The sequence below is a fragment of the Macrobrachium nipponense genome, chromosome 20, assembly GCF_015104395.2.
Source record: "Macrobrachium nipponense isolate FS-2020 chromosome 20, ASM1510439v2, whole genome shotgun sequence".
Taxonomy (NCBI): Eukaryota; Metazoa; Arthropoda; class Malacostraca; order Decapoda; family Palaemonidae; genus Macrobrachium; species Macrobrachium nipponense.
In genome coordinates this window covers 84589611-84602110 of record NC_061089.1, presented here as the reverse complement: position 1 = coordinate 84602110, position 12500 = coordinate 84589611, and positions in this window count along the sequence as shown.

Sequence of the window (12500 nt, the reverse complement as noted above, 5' to 3'; positions counted from 1 at the left end):
GCGTATTCGGTAGGGATAATATTATTATTATTACTTATTATTTTTTTTTTTTTTTTTTTTTTTTTTTTTGGTTTTTTTTTTTTTTTTTTTTTTTTTTTTTTTGCTCTATCACAGTCCTCCAATTCGACTGGGTGGTATTTATAGTGTGGGGTTCCGGGTTGCATCCTGCCTCCTTAGGAGTCCATCACTTTTCTTACTATGTGTGCCGTTTCTAGGATCACACTCTTCTGCATTAGTCCTGGAGCTACTTCAGCCTCTAGTTTTCTAGATTCCTTTTCAGGGATCTTGGGATCGTGCCTAGTGCTCCTATGATTATGGGTACGATTTCCACTGGCATATCCCACCCTATCCTTCTTATTTCTATTTTCAGATCTTGATACTTATCCATTTTTTCCCTCTCTTTCTCTTCAACTCTGGTGTCCCATGGTATTGCGACATCAATGAGTGATACTTTCTTCTTGACTTTGTCAATCAACGTCACGTCTGGTCTGTTTGCACGTATCACCCTATCCGTTCTGATACCATAGTCCCAGAGGATCTTTGCCTGATCGTTTTCTATCGCTCCTTCAGGTTGGTTGCTTCGTACCACTTATTACTGCAAGGTAGCTGATGTTTCTTGCACAGGGTCCAGTGGAGGGCTTTTGCCACTGAATCATGCCTCTTTTTGTACTGGTTCTGTGCAAGTGCCGGGCATTCGCTTGCTATGTGGTTTATGGTTTCATTTTCGCATTGCACTTCCTACATATGGGAGAGATGTTATTTCCGTCTATCGTTCTTTGGACATATCTGGTTCTTAGGGCCTGATCTTGTGCCGCTGTTATCATTCCTTCAGTTTCCTTCTTTAGCTCTCCCCTCTGTAGCCATTGCCAATTGTCATCGCTGGCTAGTTCTTTAGTCTGTCTCATGTATTGTCCGTGCATTGGTTTGTTGTGCCAGTCCTCTGTTCTGTCTGTCTTTCTCCTGTCTCTGTATATTTCTGGGTCTTCGTCTACTTTTATTAGTCCTTCTTCCATGCACTTTTGAGCCACTCATCTTCACTGGTTTTCAGATATTGCCCCAGTGCTCTGTTTTCGATGTTGACGCAGTCCTCTATACTTAGTAGTCCTCTCCCTCCTTCCTTTCGTGTTATGTATAGTCTGTCCGTATTTGCTCTTGGGTGTAGTGCTTTGTGTATTGTCATATGTTTCCTGGTTTTCTGGTCTATGCTGCAGAGTTCTGCCTTAGTCCATTCCACTATTCCCTGAGCTGTATCTGATTACTGGCGACTGCCCATGTGTTTATGACTTTTATCATATTTCCTCCATTGAGTTTTGACTTGAGTATCGCCTTGAGTCTCTGCATATATTCTTTCCTGATCGTGTCCTTCATCTCTTGGTGTTTTATATCCCCTCCTTCCATTATTCCCAGGTATTTGTATCCTGTCTCATCTATGTGTTTGATGGTGCTCCATCTGGTAGCTATCCCTTCAGTTCTCGTTACTTTGCCTTTTTGTATGTTGACTAAGGCGCATTTTTCTATTCCAAACTCCATCCTGATGTCCCCAGATACAATCCTTACAGTCTGGATTAGGGTATCTATTTCCTTGATGCTCTTACCTTATTATTATTATTATTATTATTATTATTATTATTATTATTATTATTATTATTATTGTTGTTGTTTTGTTGTCGTTGTTGTTGCTGTCGTTGTTTTTGTTGTTGCATATCAGGTCCGAAATAATATTCAGTAGTAAATTATGTTGATTTTTTAAAAAATCAACACTGAATATTGGTGTGGACCTGATTTACAACATATCCCGTTCTAGTTCAAGAGGAGAAAAACCTAATTATTATTATTATTATTATTATTATTATTATTATTATTATTATTATTATTATTATTATTATTATTATTATTATTATTATTATTATTATTATTATTATTATTATTATTATTATTATTATTATTATTATTATTATTATTATTATTATTATTATTCATAACATTAACCTTATCCATGTCGGGCCATTGACTGCATTGACTTGAAATTCAAGCTCCTAACGAACATGGTGTTTATTTGGAAGAAGTAACAAAAAGTAAAAGAAAATATAGAAAGCACAGATCAGTTATTCGAAAAGGAAAAATAAATTAACAAATTGATAAGTAGATAAGTAAAAGTGCAAGTAAATCATTTAAATATAAGGATAATTTTGTATCTTTGTTGTATCTTTGCTTGAACTTTTGAAGTTGCAGTTGCACAACGCAACAGGCAGGCTGTTCCACAATCGAATGGTGTGAGGAATAAAGGTCCTCTGGAACTGATAAGTTTTGATAGCAAGGCACAATTATTGCATAATAATGTTGCTGTTCTGCATATCTGGTTGCTCTCGGTAGGAAAAGAGAAACAGGATCGATTGTGAATATTAAATATCTGTTAAAATAAAACTTATGAAAGCTTGAATATCCAAGTCATAACTGCTAATGTTACAGAACAGAAACCAACCATCACGTACCACTGTCTGAATGATTTAAAACCGAGAGAGAGAGAGAGAGAGAGAGAGAGAGAGAGAGAGAGAGAGAGAGAGAGAGAGTTCCATCAGACTGCAAAGTGACGCCTTTTGGAATAATTGCCTTGCATTATTTCTGCAAGCTGTTAAACCAAAATTATATTCTCACTTCTCTTATAAATCTCAGGCAGAATCGCGAGTGTTGTCGCTGTTGCTTCCGGTGAAATCTGAAAGAAAAGAAAAAAAAGAAAAGAAAAAAAAAATAAATAAACACTCAAATTTTCTTTGACCAGAGTTAAACCTGCAGAGCATTTACTTAACTCATATAACATTTTCCCCTCGGAAAATATTTCAACTGAGAAATCTTTGATCCCTTGAAAATTATGGTTTTCACCTAGTAATAGAAATGTTATTCAGCGAGTAAAGATTTTTTCCTCGTTGCTCGTATTTGCCTTTTTTTTTCGACGATGCATACAAAATATTGAAATTTGTCGAACGTTTTAAAAAAGCTATCGTAGATCATGGGAAAAATTCATTCTCAAAATTTCCCTTATTTTTCAGGATTTATTTAGAACTCGAAGTAAATTTCATATATTTTCTCGTTTGTGCTCGGCGTTCACTGCAATTTAAAGGTGTTTGGGGAAGTTCGTCCAGTAGATTTTCCATAAAAAGATTAAGCTTACGAGAATTTAACTTTTGTATAAACTGTTCCAAACAAAAATCATTCATGATTATATCAGTCCATTTATTGGCTTCCTATATACTGTTTCGTAGAGGAATTTTATTATAATACCCATCGTATGTATAGTAGAATTTCCAAATATCAGTTGATATTCTCAAATAATATAATTCACGTATATAGAAGAATTCTCCCTTTTTGAAATATGGAAAATATTTCATAAGAGTTTGGATAGAGGCATATTCATGTTTATTGACAAAAAGTTTAAATCAAGTTAATTATCTAATAATATTTGCCTCCAAGATTAATTAGTTTATCCGTCCATATGGCTACTAATAAGTAAATAAGTAAGATTCAATTATACAAAAGTACAGTGAATCACAGAAGTATATTACCAGAATCAAAAAAAGCTTTCCATTTCTCCATATAAATTTAAATTCAAACATTGCAAAAGTCTTAACGTTTAATTTTCATCAAAATAGAAGCGAAAATTACATTGAAAACGTTTTATTCATATGAAAGGATACTTGTCATTTTATGAGACACTGAATGATGAATGGGTTTCAGAGAGAGAGAGAGAGAGAGAGAGAGAGAGAGAGAGAGAGAGAGAGAGAGAGAGAGAGAGAGAGAGAGAGAGAGAGAGAGAGAGAGACTCATCTGTAATTGTCCAAATAAGTAATCGAGAATATGTATTCCATTTTGTGAAATCTGTTTTTAATCCACTACAACAAAAAAGATTTGTCTAATTTTATGGGATTCCCCAAAGAAACTAAAATGAAAAAAATAATCTATATCCCATTATCATTTCATTAGTAAGACGTTTACGAGTTCTAAGGAATGAATTATTTCCAGAAAAGATTTATTGTTGGGCTGAATCATTACGGTGTAAAAAGATACAATAGCACTCGGAGTAGGGACGCTTGTATTTATATTAGTCTCTTCAGTTTTCTGTAAAAGAAGACTATTGTTCCGGCTTTGTCTATCCGTCCTTCCACCCTCAGATGTAAACAACTAACTACAGAGGCTAGAGGGCTGCAAATTTGTTTGTTGACTATCCATCCACTAATCATCAAACATACCAAATTGTAACCCTCTAGCATCAGTAGATTTTATTTGATTTAAGGTTGAAGTTAGCCATAGATCGCTGCATCTGGTAACACTACCGCATCTGTTGAGCAACTGGAGAGCTGCCGGTCATAGGTGATGGTGTTATACTGCACTATACGTTGTACAAAAAACTCGACCGAGCCGAAGAAACTTTGGCGCGTTTTTTACTTGTTTGTTATTTGTCCATCATTGCAGATATAACATCATCGGTTTTGATATTTGACATGTCACTATATAGTTCTTATTATCTCTCGTTACAAACACACACACATATATAAGTATATATATATATATATATATATATATATATATATATATATATATATATATATATATATATATATATATATATATATATATATATATATATATATATATTATATATATATATATATATATATATATAGATATCATATATATATCTATATATATTGTACTGGTAATCTTTTTAGGCACGAAAGTATGTTAATTCAATTGTATTCCACATAGGAAAATGGAAAGTTTTTCTTAGAAAATGCCCAACAGTTTCGTCCTCCAGTGGACCTGTTCTTGGAGTGTTTATTAAGGAAAGAGATAAAGTTTACAATGTATATAGCCAAGAAAGGCTTAAAATCTTAAACATATGGAATACCGTTACCAAAAATTAGCAGTTTGAGCTACAAACCAATCAGTGGTAAAATAACAATAAAACAAGAATAGTAGTTGAACAACTCAAAAATACCAAAATATCAAATGAGGTAATATGTCCATTTGAAACACCACAACACTATGTACATATTAACAAGCGTATACTATGTGATAGTTAATGGATAACATTATCCAGTTTGTACTGATGTCTAATGACATGTAAAACAACAGAATCTAATTTTTATACAAAGCAGGCGATAAATTAAACATAGTTCCTTCACTGTGAACAATGCAAGCTGTCTCTATCAAATATCTTTCAATAAAACCTGTGTTCCCAAACAAAATCTTTCACCTAAGCCACTCAATCGTTAAACTACACATACTACTGTGAACACATAAAGCATTACTTGTATTACTTGTTCATATATTATATTTGATTTAAAAGGCGCTTTTCTAGTGCCTTCCCAGATCGTCCTATATAAAAACTACAGCACTTACATGGTATCTTATAAATGACTCCATTGTCTTCCGGACTATTATGAATTAAAGTGTTACCAATGGTGCTAATTAACCTTAGGGGCTAGACTGTCGACTCTGATGTGGGATGGTATGGGAAAAATATGAAATCCAGTTTTCTGTTTTTCTCCTTATATGAGTAAACTGTTTTTCTTGCCATATTCAATATCTTCCAATTTAAAACTATTTTCAATACCAACTTGATATATAAATTCTAGTTCCTCACTGATAAATTCTTGACTGCAGATATCAAGAGCTCTAAGAACCATTGATCTAAATGCTGAGAGTTTTACATCTACTTTATAACAAGAGTAATTGTTAATTATGAGATTGTTATTTGTAGGTTTTCTGTGTATTCTAAACTTGCAGCTAGCACTTACAGCTGACATCAGAACTGTAACATTTAAAAATGAGATAATACAAGTGTCTTTGTCAACTCTAAAAGTTATGGAGGGAACTAAATTATTGAGATCTCTTAAAATCTTCAAAATGCCAATATAAGTTTTCAGTACCGCAAATACATCGTCAACATATCCCACCCAGAAAATAATATTAGGCATAATTGAATTAGCTATTCTGGACTTATAAAATTCCATGTAAATATTTGATAATACTGGGGCTAAGAATTTACCCATCTGCATTCCAAATTTTTATTGGTAAAATTTTCCATTAAAAATAAAACAAATGCCAACCACGTACAGTCTGATTAGTTCTGAAATTACCTGGTTAGGCAGAGGTATGATATGCTTATTTAGTTCGGTCTTTAAACATTCTAAGACGTCGTTGACAGGTACACAAGTGTAAAGACTTTTAACATCTAAACTTTCCATTATTGCATCATCTCCTGGGGTTTTCGTGATTAATCTGTTTACAAAATCTAAATTATTTTCAACATGAGCATCATATATTGTACCTGCAAGCGGTTGCAATAATGTTACTAAGAATTTAGAAAGTTTATAAGACACTGAACCAATAATACTAATTATAGAACGTAATGGTTGTCCTTCCTTATGGGTTTAATTTTACCATACAAATAGGGAAGTCTAGCTTTTACAGTAGTAAACATGTTAACATACCCTGATTATTCCCAAGTATCTCTCTGTCTTTTATGAAACATGGATTAAAAATCAATTGTTCATATGTTTCTTGGTCATTTAACAGAACGTCTATTTATCAACATAGTCTCCTCGATACAAAATAACAACAACATTAGCTTTATCTGCCCTTGTTATGTGGATATCGTTGTCTTTTCTGTGTACAAAACCTTATTCAGACGTTCTGGAAAGAAATTAAAGGTGTAATGTACTGAGTGTACACCATACACAGCACCTTTTGCCAAAGTTATTGCATTCAGTATCTCTGGTTTATCAGTATAAAATTTCTCTTTGATAATAAACTGTTGGCTGATTTCTGCCATATCAGGTTTAAACGTTGAATTATTGAATTTCAATATCAGTTCTAATACTCTTTTAATTTTCACTTAAAACTTTGGATCACAGATTAAGGTACTTGGTATGTTTCCCATATGTTTTCCAATCCGACTTCGATATGAGAGATCTTAATTTATTATCAAGCCTCCGCTCATGCACTGATCAGATTTGTGGTTACTCTCCGGATGGCTAAGGGAATGGACTTTTATACATGATTATACACACACACAGATACATTATATACATATATATATATAATATAATATATAGATATATATATATATATATATATATATATATATATATATATATGTAAGACATAGGGTTTTGATTAATTATGTATTGTTCGTGCATTCTCTGTAACCTGTGGAATGTGGAGGACAGTGCAGAGATAACGACCTGAGAGTAGCTGATGAATGAGTTTCTGGGGGATGGCGTGAGATAAAAATGCTTAGTTCGTCGAGTCAATGTACGACAGTTTATGAACTCTTCCCAAAGTGCCTTTGTGAAACTAGATGCAGCTAGAACCGCGAGGCGCTAGCGAACTGTGTGTTCGTATGTGCGTGTGCGCCTCTTCTATTCATAATGCCAAGTTTATGGGAAGACTTGCACAGACATTCGGGGAGGAAGGCGAAGCCATGATGGCAGATGCCAAAGTGTTTTTATTTATCAGTGAGTGATATTCCGGTTGGGAATGGGTAAGTGTTACCTTTACTTTAGCCAAAGGGGTGGCTTGTTTGATATCTTGTAAGATGTTCCATTTTATTAACTTTGTCTTTAAACTTGTGTGTGTACTTACCGGAATGTGTTCTGTATCTTTGGCAGACGGTTCTGGATTTCGGTGGGACAGAGTTCCCAGGGAAAAGGTGTGACCTTTTGGGTGACTTGACAATGAGTAGTTTTAAGTTAGTCTGTGAGACTGGATTACTTAGTTAATTGATTTAGTTATTGTAAATAAACGTTATGTTATGATGCAACTCTCTCATTTTCATTACCTGTTAGAATGGAGAGAAAGAGGTGGAGAGAGAGAGAGAGAGAGAGAGAGCCTGAGTGTGTAATAGGGGGTCTGCCTTCCGTTTCGTGTCCACGCTTACCGTATGAAATACATGAGGGTTTTTCCCACGTAATAGTGGTGTCAGCGGTTAAAAAGGGGATATAGAAAGTTTTCTTGCTTTTCTATGCCTAGGAACGCCAATGAAGAGATATGAGTGGCCAGTTAGAAAAATAAAAAGGGGCCGTGACTTAGCGATAGTTTTCGAACGACAAAGCTTTGTGGGATTGTGGAAAATCGTTAAACTGTTAGTTTTCAGTTACTTAGTGGAAAAAATGAGAAAATGTCTGTCTGATTAACTGTGCTAAAGGGAGGGAAGGATTTTTATGGGACTCAGCATTTTTCCCAGGGAGTCAGCCTGAAGCAGTGAGCGCACCCAGTGTGACTTTTGCTTGTGCAATGACGAGTGTTCCGAGATACCTGTGCGGCGGTCGTTGTTATATCACTACCGCGTTTTTACGAAGAATTTCGAGTTCTTTTTTCCCATTATGGAGTGGTGAGTGTTAAACTATTGTTTATCAAAAAGGAGTGGGTTTTTGTTTAAATATTTCTGGGTTATGGGATTGGTTCAAGAGGTCAAAACAATTTTTTCTTTCCCCATAGTGAAGTGTTTTCTTTATTTGCACGTGTTTATAATAGACGTATGCATTCGTCTTTGTTTAAAACATAGGAGTGTATTTTTCTATGCATGGGAACTGTGCTTATATAAGCATATTTGGCTTAGTGACACAGAGCGGCCACAATTTTAAGGGCTCAGCATATTTCTGCAGAGAGGCGCCTTGCATTGCGAGGGTGTACGGGCATCCCTTGGGAGGGTAGTTGCATGGGTACCACTAGCCTCACTCGAGAGATAGTGCAGGGGAGGGTATTGCGAGATGGGGGATACTACTGGTATGCCTCGGGCTGTTCTGCTGCTCGACTGAGGGGTTGTTCTCAGGGGGGGAGAAATTTTTTTTTTTTTTTTTTCTCAGTGTGGGTGAATTCCCCCTTTTCCTTTTTTTTTTTTTTTTTTTTGTTTTTTTTTTTTTTTTTTTTTTTTTTTTTGTTTTTTTTTTTTTTTTTTTTTTTTTTTCTTAGTGTTGGAGATGGATTTGGCCTTGACATTGAATGCTAAGACATCAGCTGATTGATAGTGGTGAAGTGAAATGCCGTAGAGTCTTTTTAAGAAAGAGTTTTTTTTTCTCTCCTTGGATGAGAGAAAAGGAAATAAAAAGAGATTTTTTCTTTTCCGAAAATGAGGGGAAAAGTAGTTAACATGCACGGGATGTGTTATATGTTTCTTTGTGCCTTGAAAGACACAAATATACACAGATTATTTTTTTTTATTGTGTTGGAGAAATTATTTTGAAATGCCGATGATTGGTGTTGTATCTGTGTTGTGTGGCAATGGTGTTATGTCATGGTGTTGCATGCTGGAGAAATTGTATGTCATAAGATTCAGCATTACTGTGGTATGCTATTTGAATTTCACCCTTACTTGAGAATTATTGCTTTGGAGAGTTATTATTATTATTATTATTAATTGTTATACTTGAGATGTGTCACGGGAGGTTTGCTTAAGTATAATTATCATTACGGGAGAATTGTTTTGCGAGAGATTTGAGATATTTCATGGGAGATTATTCAATAATTATTACAGATAATTATTCAAGGAGAATTATTACGATGAATTAATGGGAGAAGTCTTGTGTTAATTATTTGTTCAGTTTTTGTAACTTTGGAGAATATTTCAGTGATTCACGGGGATGAGTTTTGCTGAATCTTGATGAATCTGGCTGAATCTTGGTGAATTGTGTGGAATTTTGCTGAATTTTGCTGAATTTTGCTGAATTTTTTTGCTGAATTTTTGGAGAATGGACAAGCATTAACTTTGGTGTTAATTTTTGTACTGATACTGATGATTTTGATGATAGCAATTTTTTTGGTGATTTTGTGATAATGATATTTCTGATACTGATTGTTTATGTACTAATACGTGGGTGTTTTAATGCTGTCAAGGGAGGTGAAATCTTTTGTGATTATGGGAAGAACTAACAACACATTGTTTTAGTTTTTTTTTTCCTTTTTTTTTTATGAGTTCAGCAGATAATTGCTTGACATCTAGTGAGTTACGGGAGATAGTTAATGGTGCCGTTGATTTTTCTTTTCTCCTTTTTTTGGAAGTTAGCCATCGCTGACACAAGTTTTTTTTTTTACCAAGGGTGAATTTGAATTTATTTTTTCTCTCCAGTTGGTGTGGATATTTTTTAATGTCTCAGTTCATGACTTAGAGTCATTTAAGAGAAAGTGTTCGTGTTTTAGCTATTTGATGCTATAGAGTAATATAGGGGAGAATTTCTTGCATGTTTTGAATGCATACGTAATGGCACTACATTTTTTTCTCTGGATATTTGTGTTCCAGAAATTGTGAGTTTTCTTGCACAATACCCTTGTTGTATTTGTGACAACTTTGTGAGAGATAGGAAACTTGGTTAAGTTTTCTAATGGCCTATGTCGTAGTGCATATGGGGAAGTCTTTGCTTAGACACTGTGAGTTGGGAGTTCTGTTATAATGACTTGTGGCACATTGGTGGTTTTTTCTAGAATTTTCTAGACAGTTTTATATGCCGAGTTTTTGCCCTTTTTTAGCAGTTATGCTAAATGGAGTGAGTTTTTATAGTTTTTACTATAACATTGAGTTATTCTCTGGAGAATTGGAGTTATAATTGAGATATAATTGAGTTATAATTGAGTATATTATATTTGGAGAGATAATTGGAGTATATATTATTTTGGAGTTATATTTGAGATATAATATATGGGAGATATATATTTTTGGCCATTTTTGATATTTGCCAATGTGGTATGAGCTATGTTTAGTTCAATTATTTTGCAGCCATCTTTGTTGCAAATGGAGACACATATTTGGAGATTATGGGGCAATATTTGGGAGTGTGTGAGTTAGATGCCTTGAGTGCACATTTTTTGGAGATATATATTTATTTGGAGCCTTGTTTTGTTCCACATGGAGTTTTGTGGAATAGAGGTAAATATTTGTATTTGCCGAAATAGAGGTGATTAGTCTCTATTCCTGGAGTGGTGTTTTTTTCTACTGACATGTGGCTATTGGAGAAATAAGAGAATAATATAAGGGGGTTGGTTATTAACCAAAATTGGAGGAATAAAAATTTTTTATAACCTGAGGGCGTTATTATTGATATGATGTCTCATAATGGAGTTGGAATTAATCTTGGGCGGGTGACCTTTTTTTTGTGGTTATGGAGTTTTTTCGAGACAAGAGAAGATTTCTGTGGTTCTCTTTTTTTGATTTCGTGACTATTTAGAGGCGAGTGGCATTACTGCATACGAGTTATTTGGAGATGTGTGTGATTTTCATGTTCACAAGTGTGTTATTCTTGGAGAAATATAATTTGGGGAAAAGTCATGTTTGAGAGAATAAGTCTTCGAGACAAATTTTTGAACACATTAGTCATATCCTGGAGTTAATTCTGTGAAATGTGTCAGTTAGACCTTTTTTCTTGAGAATCATGAGTTTCCAAACGTTAACGTGTCCTGAACTGGACAATTTTTGTGCTGTTGTTTGAGCATGCGTCCGCAGGTGATTTTTCTGCTGACAGGCGATGTGATGAGCCGTGTGCTGATTCTTTTCTTCTGATGGTGACAGATCAGAATTTTTGCAATATCTGGGAAATGTGGCTATAGCATTTCACGAAGCGCATGTGTGAGAGTTTGCTTTCTGGCAAATTCCATAACTTTACATGGAGCATTTGGGGGAAAACGCGGGAGTTATGCATATTATACATGTATTATGTATTTTGTGATTGGGGAAATCTACTTGTGATTATTTTTTTTTTTTTTTTATTATTTTTCTTCCTTTTCCTATGAGAGATATGATTTGGGGATTGAGCTTAAGTAGCATTTCTTTTTTGGACGGGAGATTTGATTTTACCGGGAGATGTGATTTTTCGAGGGTTGCTATTTACGTAAATGGGAGTTTGACATTAAGTCTCATTGTGATTAATTATTGGAGGGCAGTAAAGGGGGTTTTTGCTGTTAAAAGTTGGAGGTTTTTACTGATTTTGTGGGTTGTCAGAACTTGAGAGAACATTTTTTGGGTCGGGTGTTACGTGATTCTTTTCTTTCTTGGGCTTGTTACGAATTTTTTCTTTTTTTTTTTTTTGTGAGCACATTCGAGTTCGAAATGTGAGTGCAGAATTCCGCGGAGGAGTTGCTGTGATTTCTGGAGTTGTGTGTGTTGTGCTGATGTGCGAGTTTGGAGAATTGAATTTGGAGAACTTGATGTTTCTTTTTCTTAGAGAGCTGTGATAATGACTTATCATTTTAGTTTGTAGTCATATTTAAGGGAGTTAATTGGGAGACGTTCAGTTAGTATTTCTGACCTTTTTGAGATCATTGTTTGATAGAGGTAGTATGTTTGGGTTAATTTTCTTAGATTGACCAGAGACCTGACTGACATACTAACGCCCAAAAAGTCGTCCCCGACTCCAGCAAGACGTCCACCAGCCGTGAAGAGAGGTTGCTGCCATGTTGTCCATGGTGATTACAAGTATTTCCATGATGGGTGATCGAGAGAATTCTACAGC